The sequence below is a fragment of the Globicephala melas genome, chromosome 5 (genome assembly GCF_963455315.2).
Source record: "Globicephala melas chromosome 5, mGloMel1.2, whole genome shotgun sequence".
In the NCBI taxonomy this organism is placed as follows: Eukaryota; Metazoa; Chordata; class Mammalia; order Artiodactyla; family Delphinidae; genus Globicephala; species Globicephala melas.
In genome coordinates, this window is record NC_083318.1 from 44,473,961 (window position 1) to 44,490,132 (window position 16,172).

The window sequence follows — 16,172 nt, forward strand, 5'->3', positions numbered from 1 at the left end:
GGCTGCAGTGTAGGAAGGGGAAAGATAGGAGAAGCCTGGCAGTATCTCTGATTTGAGTTGATAAATCTGGCAGTCCAGGGAGGCCAAGAAAGCTAGATCTTGCAGGACAGAGTACCAGAAAGTAGAGAACTTCACATACACAAAGAGAGAGAGAGGGAGGAGAGAGAGAGGAAGAAGAGAGAGAGACAGAAAGACAGACAGAGGCAAAGAGAGATAGAGACAGAGAAAGAGAGCTCTGAAGATCTATGCAAGCTCTTCACGAAATCTTCAACTGATTATTGATACTTTTGAGGAAACCTGAAGCTGGGAGGATAAATGCTCTAAAGGAGCACAGGGATCATTACCAGGACTCAGAAAGAGCCAAGAATAGTTTGTTTCCACAGTCTTGCCCGTCATGGAGCATCAGCTAGAGTGGTTAGAAAGATACTGCCTCAGTAGTAAGACCTAACGTCTCCTCTAGTCCTACCTAACAAGGTTTACATGTAATCTTTGAAAAGATCAAACTGTTTCCACATAACTGCATCTCGTAACAAAGCTCAAGAACGTTTACAGGACTACAGATATTACTATTAGCATCTAAAAAGGTAAAATTAACAATGTCTGGCATGCAATCAAAAATTACCAGGCATGAATGGATTACAGATCTAAATGCAACCTAGATGGCCTTGGGTATGATGATACCTTTTGAGATACATCAAAGACACAATCCATGAAAGAAATAATTTATAGCTAGACTTTATTAAAATTAAAAACTTCTGCTCTGTGAAAGACATTACCAAGAAAATTAGAAGAAAAGCCACAGAGTGGGAGAAAATATTTGCAAAAGACACATCTGATAAAGGACTGTTATCCAAAATATACAAAGAACTCTTAACAATAAAAAAAAAAACAACTATAAAATGGGCCAAAGATTTCAACAGCCACCTCATCAAAGAAGACACACAGATGTCAAATAAGCATATGAGACGATGCTCCATATCATATGTCATCAAGGAAATGTAAATTAAAGCAACAATGAGATACCACTACAAACCTATTAGGATGGCCAAAATCTGAAACACTGACAACACCAAATGATGGGGAGGATGTGGAGCAGCAGGAACTCTCATTCACTGCTGGTGAGAATGCAGCGTGGTACAGCCACTTTGGAAGACAGTTTGGTAGTCTTTCACACAACTAAACATACTCTCATGGTATGATCAAGGAATCACCCTCCTTGGTATTTACCCAAAGGAGTTAAAAACTTAAGTCTACACAAAACCCTGCACATGGATGTTTATGGCAGCTTTAATCATAATCACCAAGCCTTGGAAGCAACCAAGACGTCCTTCAATAGGTGAATGAATAAATGAACTGTGGTACATCCAGGCAATGCAATGCAATACTATTAAGCATTAAAAAGTAATGAGCTATCAAGCCATTAAGGAATCTTAAATGCATATTATTAAGTGAAAAAAGCCAATCTTATAGGGCTACACACTGTATGGTTCCAACTATGTTACATTCTGGATAAGGCAAAACAGTAAAAGATCAGTGGTTGCTGGGGGTGGGAGGTAGGGAAGGGAGAGAGATGAACAGGCAGAGCACGGAGGATTTTCACAGCAGTGAAAATACTCTGTGTGATATTATAATGGTAGACACATGCCATTATATATTTGTCCAAAGCTATAGAATGAACACCAAGAGTGAACCCTTAGGTAAACTATGGACTTTGGGTGATGATAATTTTCAATGTAGGTTTATCCTTGGTGAAAAAATGCACCATTCTATTGAGTGATGTTGATTATGGGGAGGCTATGCACTTGTGGGAGGCAAGGTTATATGAGAAATCTCTGTTCCTTTCTCCCAATTTTATTGTAAACCTAAGCTGCTCTAAAAAAATAAATATTTATTTTAAAAAATTACTAGGCATGCAAAGAAGCAGAAATGTATAACCCACAATGAGGAAGAAAATTAATCGACAGAGACAGACCCAGAAATGACACAGATGGTAGACTTAATAGATGAGGACTTTAAAATCTTAAAAGCAGCCAAAGGGGAAAAGAGACATATTACATACAAAAGAACAAAGACAATAACTAGAGCATACTTCTCACTGGAAACAATGCAAGTGAGAAGACATTGGGGCAACATCTCTAAAGTAGCAAAAGAAAAAAGTATCGATCTAGAATTCTATACTTAGCAAAAATATTGTTCAAAATTTAAAGTGAAATGAAGTCTTTCGAGTGCGGCCTCACTGCCTCCAAGTTAGTAAATGTCCAATAGCTTTTGTTTTGTTTTTATTTAAATTTTTATTGGAGTATAGTTGATTTACAATGTTGTGATTTACAATGTTTCAGGTATACAGCAAAGTGAATCGCTTATACATATACATATATCCACTCTTTTTTTTTTTAGATTCTTTTCCCACATAGGCCATTACAGAGCACTGAGTAGAGTTCCCTGTGCTATACAGTAGGTCCTTATTAGTTAGTTATTTTATATATAGTAGCGTGTATATGTCAATCCCAATCTCCCAATTTATCCCTTCCCTGCCTTATCCCGTGGTAACCATAAGTTTGTTTCCTACATCCGTGACTCTACTTCTGTTTTGTAAATAAGTTCATTTGTACCCATTTTTTTAAGATTCCACATATAAGTGATATCTTATGATATTTGTCTTTCTGTGTCTTACTTACTTCACTCAGTATGACAATCTCTAGGTCCATCCATGTTGCTGCAAATGGCATTATTTCATTCTTTTTTATGGCTGAGTAATATTCCATTGTATATATGTACCACATCTTCTTTATCCATTCCTCTGTTGATGGACATTTAGATTGCTTCCATGTCCTGGCTATTGTAAACAGTGCTGCAACGAACATTGGGGTGCATGTATCTTTTCCAATTATGGTTTTCTCTGAGTATATGCCCAGGAGTGCAATGGCTAGGTCATATGGTAATTCTATTTTTAGTTTTTTAAGGAACCTCCATACTGTTCTCCATAGTGGCTGTACCAATTTACATTCCCACCAACAGTGTAAGAGGGCCCCCTTTTCTCCACACCCTCTCCAGCATTTATTGTTTGTAGATTTTTTGATGATGGCCATTCTGACTGGTGTGAGGTGATACCTCATTGTACTTTTGATTTGCATTTCTCTAATAATTAGTGATATTGAGTATATTTTCATGTGCTTTCTGCCTATCTGTATGTCTTCTTTGGAGAAATGTCTATTTAGATTTTCTGTCCATTTTTTGATTGGGTTGTTTTTTGATATTGAGCTGCTTAAGCTGTTTGTATATCTTAGAGATTAATCCCTTGTCGGTTGCTTCATTTGCAAATATTTTCTCCCATTCTGAGAGCTGTCTTTTTGTTTTGTTTATGGTTTCCTTTGTCCAATAGTTTTTCTGAACCACTTGGATGTCCATATTATAATATTCTTAGACCCTAGGTTAGAAACCACTGGCCTCATGTTTGAGATCTCAGAAAAGTGGGAGACAAATTCATCACATGGATCCCACTGTAGACAATCACAGCATGATCTGAAGGCCTGATTATTTCTGGATTGAACTCCACACAGACCCTTCCTTGGTAACAGGACACGTGGGAAAGTAGTAAACTGTTAAACAGAAAATTCCTGACTGGCAAAATGTTAATATGCTGCATGTACAGGTTATACATACTAGAGGATCTGTTTTCAATACAAATCCATTACATAATGATTAAATTAAAATAATAATAGCTAAAATTTATTAAGCTTGTACTATAATATTCATGAATCTAACATGGGATTATTGTAAAACCTACCATGTTATGTACCTCTTAACATATACAACACTAAAAAAGAAAAAAACACTGCCAATTAAACAGCACTATGCTTCCTTATTACTTATAATTTTATTTGAAAGTTCTTTTTAGACTCATCTCAACATGGACTCACTTGCATCATTCCTATACAACCACAAAATGGAATATATAGACATGATAAATTGCCTAAAGTATTACTTAATGTGCTTACATTAAGTGTTCAACTCTTCTAATCCTTTTTTGACTCAGAGTAGATATGTCCATTTTTCCTTCCCATATAGGATCATCCTCTGTGCCATCAAATACATTGATGATACAGCATTTCTTGAAAGAGTGGTGTACTGTTGTGCGTGGGGATATTCTTCCAAACCACTGATACCCATTCTGTCATTCTGATGCTGAAGCATCTTTTACCAAAAGGTATCGATGGAAGGTTTTCAAATGGCAACCAGGACTTATATTCACTCTTTGAATGCTCCTGGAATAACAACCAGGTTCATAGCTTTACGGGCAACAACAACACAGCAGCCATCTGGCTGAGATCTACTGTAATATTCCATTGACTGTGGGATATATCCCAAATTTGGAGAAGTTAAAATGTGAAGGAGTGTTCTGAGAGCCAATGAAATACAGTGTGTTCCAGGCACTTTCATTCATCACTCAATTGATATTTATTATATTATTTTTATTATATTATATTACAATATATATTATATTATATTTATATAATATATATAATATATTTATTATATCAACATTTATTATACCTGTGATATAACAGACACTAAGTGAGGCACTGAATTACAGCAAAAAATAAATTATAGAATGTCCCCGGAGTCAAGAAACGCCAGTCTCTTTTAACTCCCAAAACAACCCAGCAAAGTTGACATAGATATACTCATTTTACTAGTAAGCAAACCAGTGGTGGAGCTTGGATAGCAAACTAGGTCTTTCTTACTCCTAAATCTACATGGATTCCATTAAAAAAATTAAAATAACATGAGCCGCATAGCAGAGGGAGATCAGCTCGGTGCTTTGTGACCGCCTGGAGGGGTGGGATAGGGAGGGTGGGAGGGAGGGAGACACAAGAGGGAAGAGATATAGGAACATATGTATAACTGATTCACTTTGTTATAAAGCAGAAACTAACACACCACTGTAAAGCAATTATACTCCAATAAAGATGTAAAAAAAAAAAACATGATCCAGAACTGACTGACCTACACAGACAGCCATTTCTACATAAAGGTATTCACCAATTCTTTGAAAAAGGAATGGAAAATAAGTATTTCTCAAAAGTCCACTGCATCATAGTCATTATATAAAATTATCCTTACACTGGCTGTGTTCAGTTCTTGTTCCAGACCGTGGGGATGGAAATTCTCAACAAACCGTTTTAAAGTCATCAAAGAACATCTTGGATATTATTGCAGATAGAAAATATAACCTGCATAGCTATGGTATAGAGTAGCCATTAAGAGCAGAGACTCTAAAACTAGGATTCCTAGGTCAAAATCTTGGCTGTACTACTTACCAGATATGTGACCCTGGGCAAGTTATCTTCATAGCTCAGTTTCCTCTTCTGAAAAGCGGAGGTATTGACAATCGTATTTCCCTCATAAGCTGTATTAAAGGTTAAATAAGTTAATATGTATAAAGCATTCAGAACAATACATTACATGTAGTCAGCATAACATAAGCATTAGCCAAAATATTATATCCAGATTGGTATATGTCTATACCTAGATTGGTGTATTATACCCAGATTGGCATAATGTTATACCTCAATTGCTGTCTCACCAAGATCCTGGTGCTCAGAAAGAGTGACTGAATAAATCAGTAAGTGAATGAACAGAAGTTGCTTTCACAAGGAGAGTTTCTGGGTAAGGGGCAATGCGTTACCCTTGCACTGGCAGAGATATACTATGTCCACCCCCAGGCATGCACATAAGCAGGTAAGTTGTTGAACCGTGAGATCTGAAGGGACCTCGGAAATCAACTGTCACTCACATAAAATCCAGTTTAGATTTTTAAATATCTTGCTTATAGAAGCTCAACTCTGAGTTCACTTAACCGTGAATGAATATTTTAAACATTATTTTCTAGAGTGCCTCAGATTTCTTTTAAGTGGCATCAGAGGAATAACTTTCAATTAATACTGAATATGTAGAATGGAACTGCTTAAGATCAATATCCACTTTTTTCCTTACTTTATAATTAATGGAGTGACTGCTCTGCTTTGGCAGCTACAACTTACTATGCAAGTGGGGAACCCCTACAGGGTGAGAATGGGAGAAGCAGGTGACATATACTACTTAAACAATACAGTAAGTACTTTATAGAGTCTTCTCATTTTCCTGAGGCTTTTTTTGAAAGCTGCTGCCGCTGCTCCATTTTTACTCACGTTGCTAAGAACAGTGATTTAAGCATTATGAATTTGTTTTGCAATGAACTGATACATGATTGTTGCAGTTTTTAGAAATGTTTAAAGAGGAAACCTCTTGGCTGCTGTCAGGGCACTAAAGGAAGCTGTGCTCTTTGGAGCTGCCCTAAGGAGCTGGCAAAAAAAGGGCCAAGGGGAATGTATGTTATAACCTGAAAGAGTAGAGGAGAATGGAAAATGAAACTTGCTTCTGGAGCATCAAAGGTGTAGTCAGAAAACCTAAGTCCTAATCTGGAACGTGGGTATTCACAGTTGGTTTTGCCTACCCAGCAGCCATCTTTAATCTCCCTTAGAGTCCCTCATCTCTTGTTCTCAGCTTGTGGATTTCCAGTGGGACTGATCATGCCCATCCCAAGAATAACCACATAATTTATCCTTCAAACTGGGGTATTTTTGGTTTGTTTTTTATAGTGGTATTTTTTTAGTATCTTTATTGGAGTATAACTGCTTTACAATGGTGTGTTAGTTTCTGCTTTATAACAAAGTGAATCAGCTATACATATACATGTATCCCCATATCCCCTCCCTCTTGTGTCTCCCTCCCACCCTCCCTATCCCACCCCTCTAGGTGGTCACAAAGCACCTAGCTGATCTCCCTGTGCTACGTGGCTGCTTCCCACTAGCTATCTATTTTACATTTGGTAGTGTATATATGTCCATGCTACTCTCTCACTTCGTCCCAGCTTACCCTTCCCCCTCTGCATGTCCTCAAGTCCACTCTCTACGTCTGCATCTTTATTCTGGTCCTGCCCCTAGGTTTCATTAATTTTGTATCCTGCTACCAAATTCATTGATTAGCTGTAGTAGTTTTCTGGTAGCATCTTTAGGATTCTCTATATATAGTATCATGTCATCTGCAAACAGTGACAGCTTTACTTCTTCTTTTCCAACTTGGATTGCTTTTATTTCTTTTTCTTCTTTGATTGCTGTAGCTAAAACTTCCAAAACTATGTTGAATAATAGTGGTGAGAGTGGGCAAACTTGTCTTGTTCCTGATCTTACTGGAAATGGTTTCAGTTTTTCACCATTGAGAACAATATTGGCTGTGGGTTTGTCATATATGGCCTTTATTAGGTTGAGGTAAATTCCCTCTATGCCTACTTTCTGGAGGGTTTTTATCATAAACGGGTGTTGAATTTTATCAAAAGCTTTTTCTGCATCTATTGAGATGATCATATGGTTTTTCTCCTTCAATTTGTTAATATGGTGTATCATAATGATTGATTTGTGTATATTGAAGAATCCTTGCATTCCTGGGGTAAACCCCACATGATCATGTTGTATGATCCTTTTAATGTGTTGTTGGATTCCGTTTGCTAGTAATTTGTGGAGGATTTTTGCATCTATGTTCATCAGTGCTATTGGCCTGTAGTTTTCTTTCTTTGTGACATCTTTGTCTGGTATTGGTATCAGGGTGATGGTGGCCTCGTAGAATTGAGTTTGTGAGTGTTCCTCCCTCTGCTATATTTTGGAAGAGTTTGAGAAGGATAGGTATTAGCTCTTCTCTAAATGTTTGACAGAATTTGCCTGTGAAGCCATCTGGTCCTGGACTTGTGTTTGTTGGAAGATTTTTAATCACAGTCTCAATTTCAGTGCTTGTGATTGGTCTGTTTATATTTTCTATTTCTTCCTGGTTCAGTCTCGGAAGGTTGTGCTTTTCTAAGAATTTGTCTGTTTCTTCCAGGTTGTCCATTTTATTGGCATAGAGTTGCTTGTAGTAATTTCTCATGATCCTTTGTATTTCTGCAGTGTCACAAACTGGGGCATTCTGGAGACTAAATTTTTTAAGATGACAATTACATAATTTTTGAAATATTTATTTACTGACCAACAAATTGCTTTTCTTCAATTGGTGGATCTATAAAATTGTCCTATTCAAAAACTGTTTTCAAAAGTAAATACTTTATTTTTTAAATTTTTATTGAAGTATAGTTGATTTACCATGTTGTGTTAGTTTCTGGTGTACAACAGAGTGAATCAGTTTATACACACACATATAGCCACTCTTTTTCAGATTCTTTTCCCATATAGGTCATTACAGACTATTGAGTAGAGTTCCCTGTGCTACACAATAGGCCCTTATTAGTTATCTATTTTATATATGGTGGTGTGTATATGTCAATCCCAATCTCCCAGTTTATCCCTCCCCCTAGAGTCACAGATATAGAAATATTTTCTAAAAAAAAAATTTGTGACCATTAGAGTAAAATGGGAGAAATTTTCTTTATGTTGATTTTCTGAACATTCAAAGTAACAGACAGCATAATTCTTCTTTACACATTGAATACTTCAGTTTCTTAACCATATCTGTCTCTAGTAAAATGTTAAAGTTATTTTCTAAATAATTAACGGTTTTATCATTTTTAATGTTTTCATAAAATTGCCTGTCCTATTTTTCCAAATTGCATTATATGGTTAATCAGTTTGAAATTGTTGAACACTTCAGTTGACACTTGTCTGTAGATACTGATTATTAGTGGGCAGCTAAGAAAAAAGGTATGTCCTGATATTCTGAGGGTTTTTTAAATCTAACACTAACTTAATTATAAAAAATTGGGTTGTTCAGTTACTCAAACAGTGTATGTACAAAAGAATTGTATAAAATTTCACAAGTAAAGCTCTATTTTCATTAGTAGAATATCACAGCTTATTTGGATGCGATTTTGAATCATGTATACAATCAAACAATTCTGAGTAAAAAATTTGCTCCATGGTTTCATAAGTTAGTAAAAATATTGTTTTGCCTTGACATTGTGTGGCACCAAAAATTGTATTTGTCTTACTATGTTAAGACAAATCATTTTATTTTTAATGTTGAACTTTTGAACTTAATTTACAACAAGAGTCACCATAATATCATATGATTCACCTTCATTAAAATAAATTTCCAAATTTATTTAGTTTCCAATAATTTGGGTAAAAAATTCAAACCATTACAGAAATTAACTAATTTTCTATTTGAAGCATCTCAGGACATGGATATAAAGTTAGCACCACTTAACTCTTTGCAAAGTCCTTTTATTGGAGTCAACCCATTAACAGCTATCGTATTACTTTTTCTATTGCACGGGAAAACCTGGAAAAAAAGATGAGCAAGTTTCGTTTAGAAGAGAAGTCACTTGATCTAAATGAAGAGCCATGCTTCACAGAGTATATGCAAAAGCACCTATGGCCACAGCACACATCAATTCATCATTATTAGCCACATTATTATTAAAACAACTACCAACATTTGAAGTAGATTCTGATACTCCAGCAGATTTGTACCTCTGGTCATCATGTAGTCAGGGAAATATTATGGCCCCCATTGTGAATGATAAATGTCAACAAATATCTGGTACAAGTTAACCTTCATCATCAACTTTCTTGAGAAATGGAAATTCATTTTCTAACTTTTCGTTAAACATTCCCTTTAAGTTCATTGTTGTTAAAAGAATGTAAATATCATCGTAAAACAGAAAAGTATTACCTGACAATGAAATAAATAGTTGCAGATTCCACCACACAATAACTGAAAAAACCACAGTAGCAAGATCATGCAGATTACTCTCTGTGCTATACACACGCTTCCTCCACATTACTTCACTTAAACCTCACTTATAATTTCACTGATCCCGCCAGCTGGAGGCCTGGCACAAGCCACAGCACTTCTGTCTGGTACCTATAAACCACCTGACCAGCAGGGACAGCAGCATGGAATACTTACCCCACTACCACCCAAGACCAAAAAAGTTAGCAAGCCCTGGCAGCTCCTCTCCAAGCATCCTGCTTGCAGTCCTTGAGGGGGTGTTAGTTATTTTATGTTAGAAAAGGCTCAGGACTAGAGAATCATCATGACTGGGTGCCTTTTAAATTTAGCCATGGGCTAAAGTCAAAAGTCTGTTCACTATATATGCTTCTCTCACACAACTAGAGGAGTCCATGGTAAAAAGTAGAAGTGCAAAGTGGAGATCTACCAAATCCATTTTTTTGTCACTGTTAATAATATTTTATTAAAAATAAAGAAACAAGGATAAATACTAAACCGCTTAGGAAAGCCAACAGGTATAAATCTGGGGGCCATCTCATGCAAACCAGAACACATAGAGGTGGGCACAACTTCCAGCCTATCAGAACACTGCAACCTCTGGGTCACAGTGATTGGTTCAAAGGTGAACACATGACTCTTGTTGAACCAGTGAGAATGAGCTCCAGATGTTCTGCTGGAAGTCTCAGAAAAGAGCTGCTTTCTCTCCACTAGGGTTGCTGGGCTGGATCTGTCATCTTGTCACCAGTAGAAATAACCTGCCTGAGAATAAAGCCAACACAGAGAGGCAGAGCCACCTGATTCCTGATGATGTCAGTTGAGCAGCGGGTCCAGCTCTGCCCAGAAATAGATGAGACTTAGTCCTAGCTTTCATGAAGCTAATTATATTCTTAGGAAAACAAGTCAAACCAGGAGTCCATTCACAATTTAAGTTGATCATTTTGCGCTAAAGGTCATTAGCTTTTTATGATAAAATAACCACCCAGGCGAGGTATTTAGCAGCATCAGAGATCACCATGGGCTGCATTGGTGGGAAAAGGCTGCACGGAGAAGGTAAAACCTGAACCAGACTTTGAAGAGAGAGGAGCAAGAAGAGAGGACAGAGAATAGCCTGAGCAAAGTTCAAGGCAGGAATGAAAATGGCATTTGTGAAGCCATCTTGCTATCCACACAGTGCGTTTCATAATGCAGCTATAACTCAAGGCCCACTTTAAAGGCTTGAACAGTTGAAAGGGCCAAAGAGATGGTCAACAAGTATCAAATATCTACCTAGCGCCTATTAAGCCCAAGCAACTCTACTGGTGCCATGTAGAAAAGAAAAGAAGAATGGAACAAATCCTTAGTTTTCAAGGAACTTAAAGAATTATTGATATAATCTATAAATGTTAAAAAATTAATTCAGAATCATGTAATACTTCGCACATCCAAACATGAATAGGTGCAATGCTGTAAAGAAGTGCAGCTTATCCATTCTGCCCATTCAGAATCTTGAATATAAATGATAGGCAGTCACTCTAATTCCTATCCGTTCCTTTAAACATCCTGGCATGGCTCTTTTTCAATATTTACATTCTGAAGAACAGTGAAGACAGTAGCTGAGTAAAAGTAAACTCATCAATGAAATGATGATTACACACAGTTTCCTACATAGTTTTCTTGAGCTTATTTATATACAACTAAATGACCAAAACAGAAATATTTAACTATGGTGCAATTCTGGCTTTAACTACAATTCTCCTTATTAGGGAACTATTTCCTTAGGGAAAAAAACGTCCCTGTCCTGATCCAATTGTTTGTGTTCCTTGTTCAACATTTTTCAAGGACCTTCCTTTAATTCCCATGTTTACTCATATGTCAGACTACACTGGAAGGATGGCTACATTGCACAGCATTTCACCAGCTCGTTGAGAGAAATTCTCTGTTTCTCTCTCGGCCATTGCTCACAGGCTTCAGCATCCATATTTCTAAGCTGCAGCTATTATTACCACTGATTTGATACCACATAGATCCATGTAATGGTGGAAATAAAGGAGGCTCATATTTGTCCAACCATACTCTGCAACATTTCCTGCTGCAGTGGCCACTTTCTCCACGTTGCGACATCAAATATCGGGCCAATAATGGGTTTTCGTTATATATATATATATATATATATATATATATATATATAAATTCTAATATATATGTATATATATACACATATATATATGTTCTAAACTGTTCTCAAGATCTCAAAAGGCTTCCACTATTTTGGAGGGAAAAGAAAAACAAACTACTGTTATTTACTGGGTTATTCTAGCAAATACTCCCCACCATCTACAAGTATCAGAGTTTTACTATCTACCAATTTACTGTTCAGTTATTAGGGCAATATTGGCACTCGTTAGGGTGATACTGGACTTCCAATAATAAGTACCACGTCAATGGTGCAAACAAGAAATGCCATAGATGTCTACAAAAAGAGAAATCTTACTTCAGGGGTAGCTGTCCGTTCATTTACTCATCTATCGATTCAGGGAATATTTATCAATAACCTGCCACACGCCAGGCACAGAGCTAGGCACGGTGACGAGCCAGAGACATGACTTCTGTCATCATGGAGCTTGTAGTTTAGGTAGAGACATGTACTGGAAACAGTCACACAAATAGAGAGATCATTCAAAGTGTTATAAGTGCTGTGCAAAGTGCTATGAGAAAGGGCAACCAGTATGGGGAAGGGTTTAATTTAGATTTGGAGAGAAGTTAGGACTTGATTGAGCTATAGGCAATAATCAAGATTTATCATGATCAAAGGAGTATGAACTAAAAACTAGGTTATCTAAATATTGGGGCCCTGTAAGAGGGTATCAGACAACCAAAGACAATTATGATGGCTTCTAGGTCCCAACAGGTGGTGACCCCTAGCAGGTCACAGGACTAGGGTGTCACAGATGAAGCCCTTCCAGAAGCTGGTGGCTCATCCCCTCTCTGACACAGGTTTGCTATTCAACTTCTCAGATTCACTCCCACCTGTGAAGTCCCCCAAACTATGATGGTGGCAAATCTCATTAGTTGTTTTAATAACAGTATTTGGGATACAAGTAGTCCCATCCAGGGTTCTTGCTGACCAGCACAGCAGTGGGTAAGAATTAGGGAAGTCTTGGAGTGAGCCTCGGTTGGTCAGTCACTTAGCCCTACTGGTCAGTCACTGAGTAATGACCCCAGTGTTCTTGCACCTGTTGCTGAGCCTGGGGGAGAGAACTAGTCAAGGTTGGCATTTTCTCAGCTCAGGAACAGCAAAGAGTAAAAGAGTAAAGGGGAAATGAGCATCCAGGGCATAATTCTAAACTATCCCCTCAGCACCCCTCCTCTCAATTAAACCAAAGGCAGAGTTTCTTTACTGCAGGATTTCTCCATGTCTTTCTTAAAATGCCTTCGTTTACTGTGAATCTCCAGGGAAGAAGTATATTATGCAATATTTTCTAATCTCTTATGACTAATGTGATAGATTGCAAAATTATTTGCCATGTTTCCATTTTCCCTCCCTGAAGGAAGAATATACATCTCTACACTGATGAGCTCAAGTATGACCATATGGCTTGGTTTGGCCAGTGCAATGTGGATGGAAGTGACATGTTATCACTGCCTGTAGCCATGTCTGTGCAGAAGTCTTAAAAGCTAGCTCATAGCTCCTCTTGTGTCTTCTCTCTACCAGGACAGTCATCAATATTCCAGAAACAGTCTGCTCCAATTCCTGGGTCTTGAAGTGAAGATGACACAGAGCAAACCTTTAACCATTCCATATGGACATGTAGTATGAGCAAGAAATAATGAGCCTGGGAATTCCCTAGTGGCACAGTGGTTAAGAATCCACCTGCCAATGCAGGGGGCACAGGTTTGATCCCTGGTCCAGGAAGATCCCACATGCCATGGAGCAACTAAGCCCATGCGCCACAACTACTGAGCCCACGTGCCTAGGGCCCGTGCTCCACAACAAGAGAAGCCACTGCAATGAGAAGCCTGCGCACCGCTACGACGAGTAGCCCCTGCTCGCCTCAACTAGAGAAAGCCCGTGCACAGCAACAAAGACCCAACGCAGCCAAAAATAAATAAATAAATAAAATAAATTTATTTTTTTAAAAAAAGAGCCTTTGCAGTGTAAGCCCCTGAGGTTCTGTCATCATTTGTAATCAAGGCATAACACACTTGAAGTGTGGTCCTCAACTCCTGTTCGATTTCAGTGTATCCAAGAAGTCAAAACTATTTTAATAATAATACTAAGGCATTGTTTGCCTTTTCCACCATGTTGACACTTACATTAATGATGGAAAAGTAATGGTGGGTAAAACAGCTGGTCCTTATCACAAATCAGAGCAGCAACACCAAACTGTACTAGTATTCATGGTATCCTTCACCCCCATGCACACATAGTTTTAAAAAATACAAGTTTCACTTTATCACTTAATGGAACAGAAAAAAGGACTAATTTTATTAAATCTCACCCTTGAGTACACATCTTCTTAATATTCTTTGTGATGAAATGGAAAGTGCGCAAAAAGCTCTTTTGCTGCATACCAAACTACTAGGCTGTGTTGTGAGGAAGGGCACTTGTAATTGTTTTGAGTTGCAAGCTGAATTAGCCACTCTTTCATTTAAAAAATTCTTTTTATTTGAAAGGATGACTGACAAGCTATGGTTATTCAGACTTAGTCAATTGTCAGATTTTTCTTGCCAATAATACACTTCAGTGAATATTAGAATTCAATTAATATTAGAACATTAATGTTAGAATATTAGAATATTAGTATTCAAGTGAGTATTTGAATTTTCTTAAGCTTGTATCTGTCACTGTGATCTTGACACTTGTCTAATAAAGATTTTTTTCTGATGAGATCGGTGGTAATATTAATGAATGTGGTTTTCTGATATTGTATAATGAAATATGTCGCCACTTGGAAGATAGGTATAACTCAGTGAGCCAGTATTTTCCAAATGACCAATTTTGAAATTGGAAATGCATGGGTAAAATACACTCAAAGTACAAGAGAGATCAATGAATTTTAATTTCAGATTTCACATTGCAACTAACCTCTTGAAAACTACCACTTGTTGAATTTTTATGTTGCATCAGAGGAGAATATCCACAATTATCTTAAATACTCCCGCCTTTCCAACTATGTATCTGTGAGAAGCCAGATTTTCTTCATAAATTTCAAACTAAACAACATATCATAGGAGACTGTAGAAGCAGATATGAGAATCCAGCTGTCTTCATTAAGCCAGCTATGAAAGATATTTGCAGAAATATAAATCAATTCTACTCTTCTATAAATATTTTTCAACATGATTTAACATGTAATGAATGAATGGGCTTATCGTTTTAAAGGAATTAATAAATACATGTGTTTAAGTTTTGTTTTACTTTTATACGGTAAGTAAAATAGATACAACGTACTTGAACAAAAGCTCTTTGGGGTCTTCAATAATTTTAGGAGTATAAAGGGGTCCTGAGAATCAACGTTTAAGAACTATTGCTGTGTAGTCAAGGTCAAGAGCCATGAAGGAGACAGAAGCCACGGGAAACTTGAACAGGGAAAGCTTAACATAAAAGTTACTAACCATAAAGGATTTTTCAACATAATAATGGAGTAACTATAAAAATGAACCAAGAACTCTAAATAATGCCCTAGACCAAGGAAGAGTAACGAAGGAAGGACAAAATCTTGCAAGACAGGGCCTGTCCCCACAGCTGGGATTCAGAGGAAAAGCTGTGGCTGAAGCACACTGGATGGCCAAGAAGGCCTTGGGCTAGAGCTGGCCCACAGTCTCAAGGTGAGCAGGAAACACCCCTCCAGAGAGCAGAGGGGCAGGCTGCAAGGTTGTCCGGGCAGCAGGTAGCACAAACCCTGAGTGCAGAGTGTCCACATCAGGACGACTGTGTGAGGCGATCACCAGGCTCATCAGGGGCTGTGAGCTTGCAGGGGAACCGCATGCTCTGGGCTTGCAGCTGGGGAATGAGTGCTGCTGACAAGGGTGTATCAGAAGCAAGAAGAAACAAACGCAAGAGCATCTCCTTCCTCCTGCAGTGACTCTCCTGCGCTCTCTACTGACAAAGCTGAATATCACAGCCGCTACAAAGGAGAATTACTGAAATCTCCATGACAGAGCTAGTAGTAGTCAGGGTGAATTCGGAACTGAGAGCGCTGACTTAAAACACACCACATAAACCCTTTTTATTACATCTATTCATAGTTCCAAAAATAATGTTCTGGGGACCACAGTTTAAGAAAAATTGATCTTTGTATATTGTAGACTTGTTCTGAGCCTCGTATCCCCCTTGTACGTATTCGTTATTGTGGAATTCCAAAATTCGCTTGTCAACAACCACATCTGGAAAGCACACTGCTTAGGAAGGCTGCCAAGGGCCAACAACTGGG

The 16,172-nt window shown here is 37.7% G+C and overlaps 1 long non-coding RNA gene across 1 annotated transcript in view; it reads right to left on the reverse strand.

The window, feature by feature from the left end:
- Positions 1–4,626: 4,626 nt before the first annotated feature.
- The window catches only part of LOC115857310 (uncharacterized), a 35,988-nt gene continuing 24,442 nt past the window's right edge, over positions 4,627–16,172 (reverse strand). The window contains exons 3-4 of the long non-coding RNA XR_009563858.1: positions 5,322–5,410; positions 4,627–4,832 (exon numbers count right to left, since the gene is read on the reverse strand). This is a non-coding gene — a long non-coding RNA (uncharacterized lncRNA). The remainder of the gene's footprint in view (positions 4,833–5,321; positions 5,411–16,172) is intronic.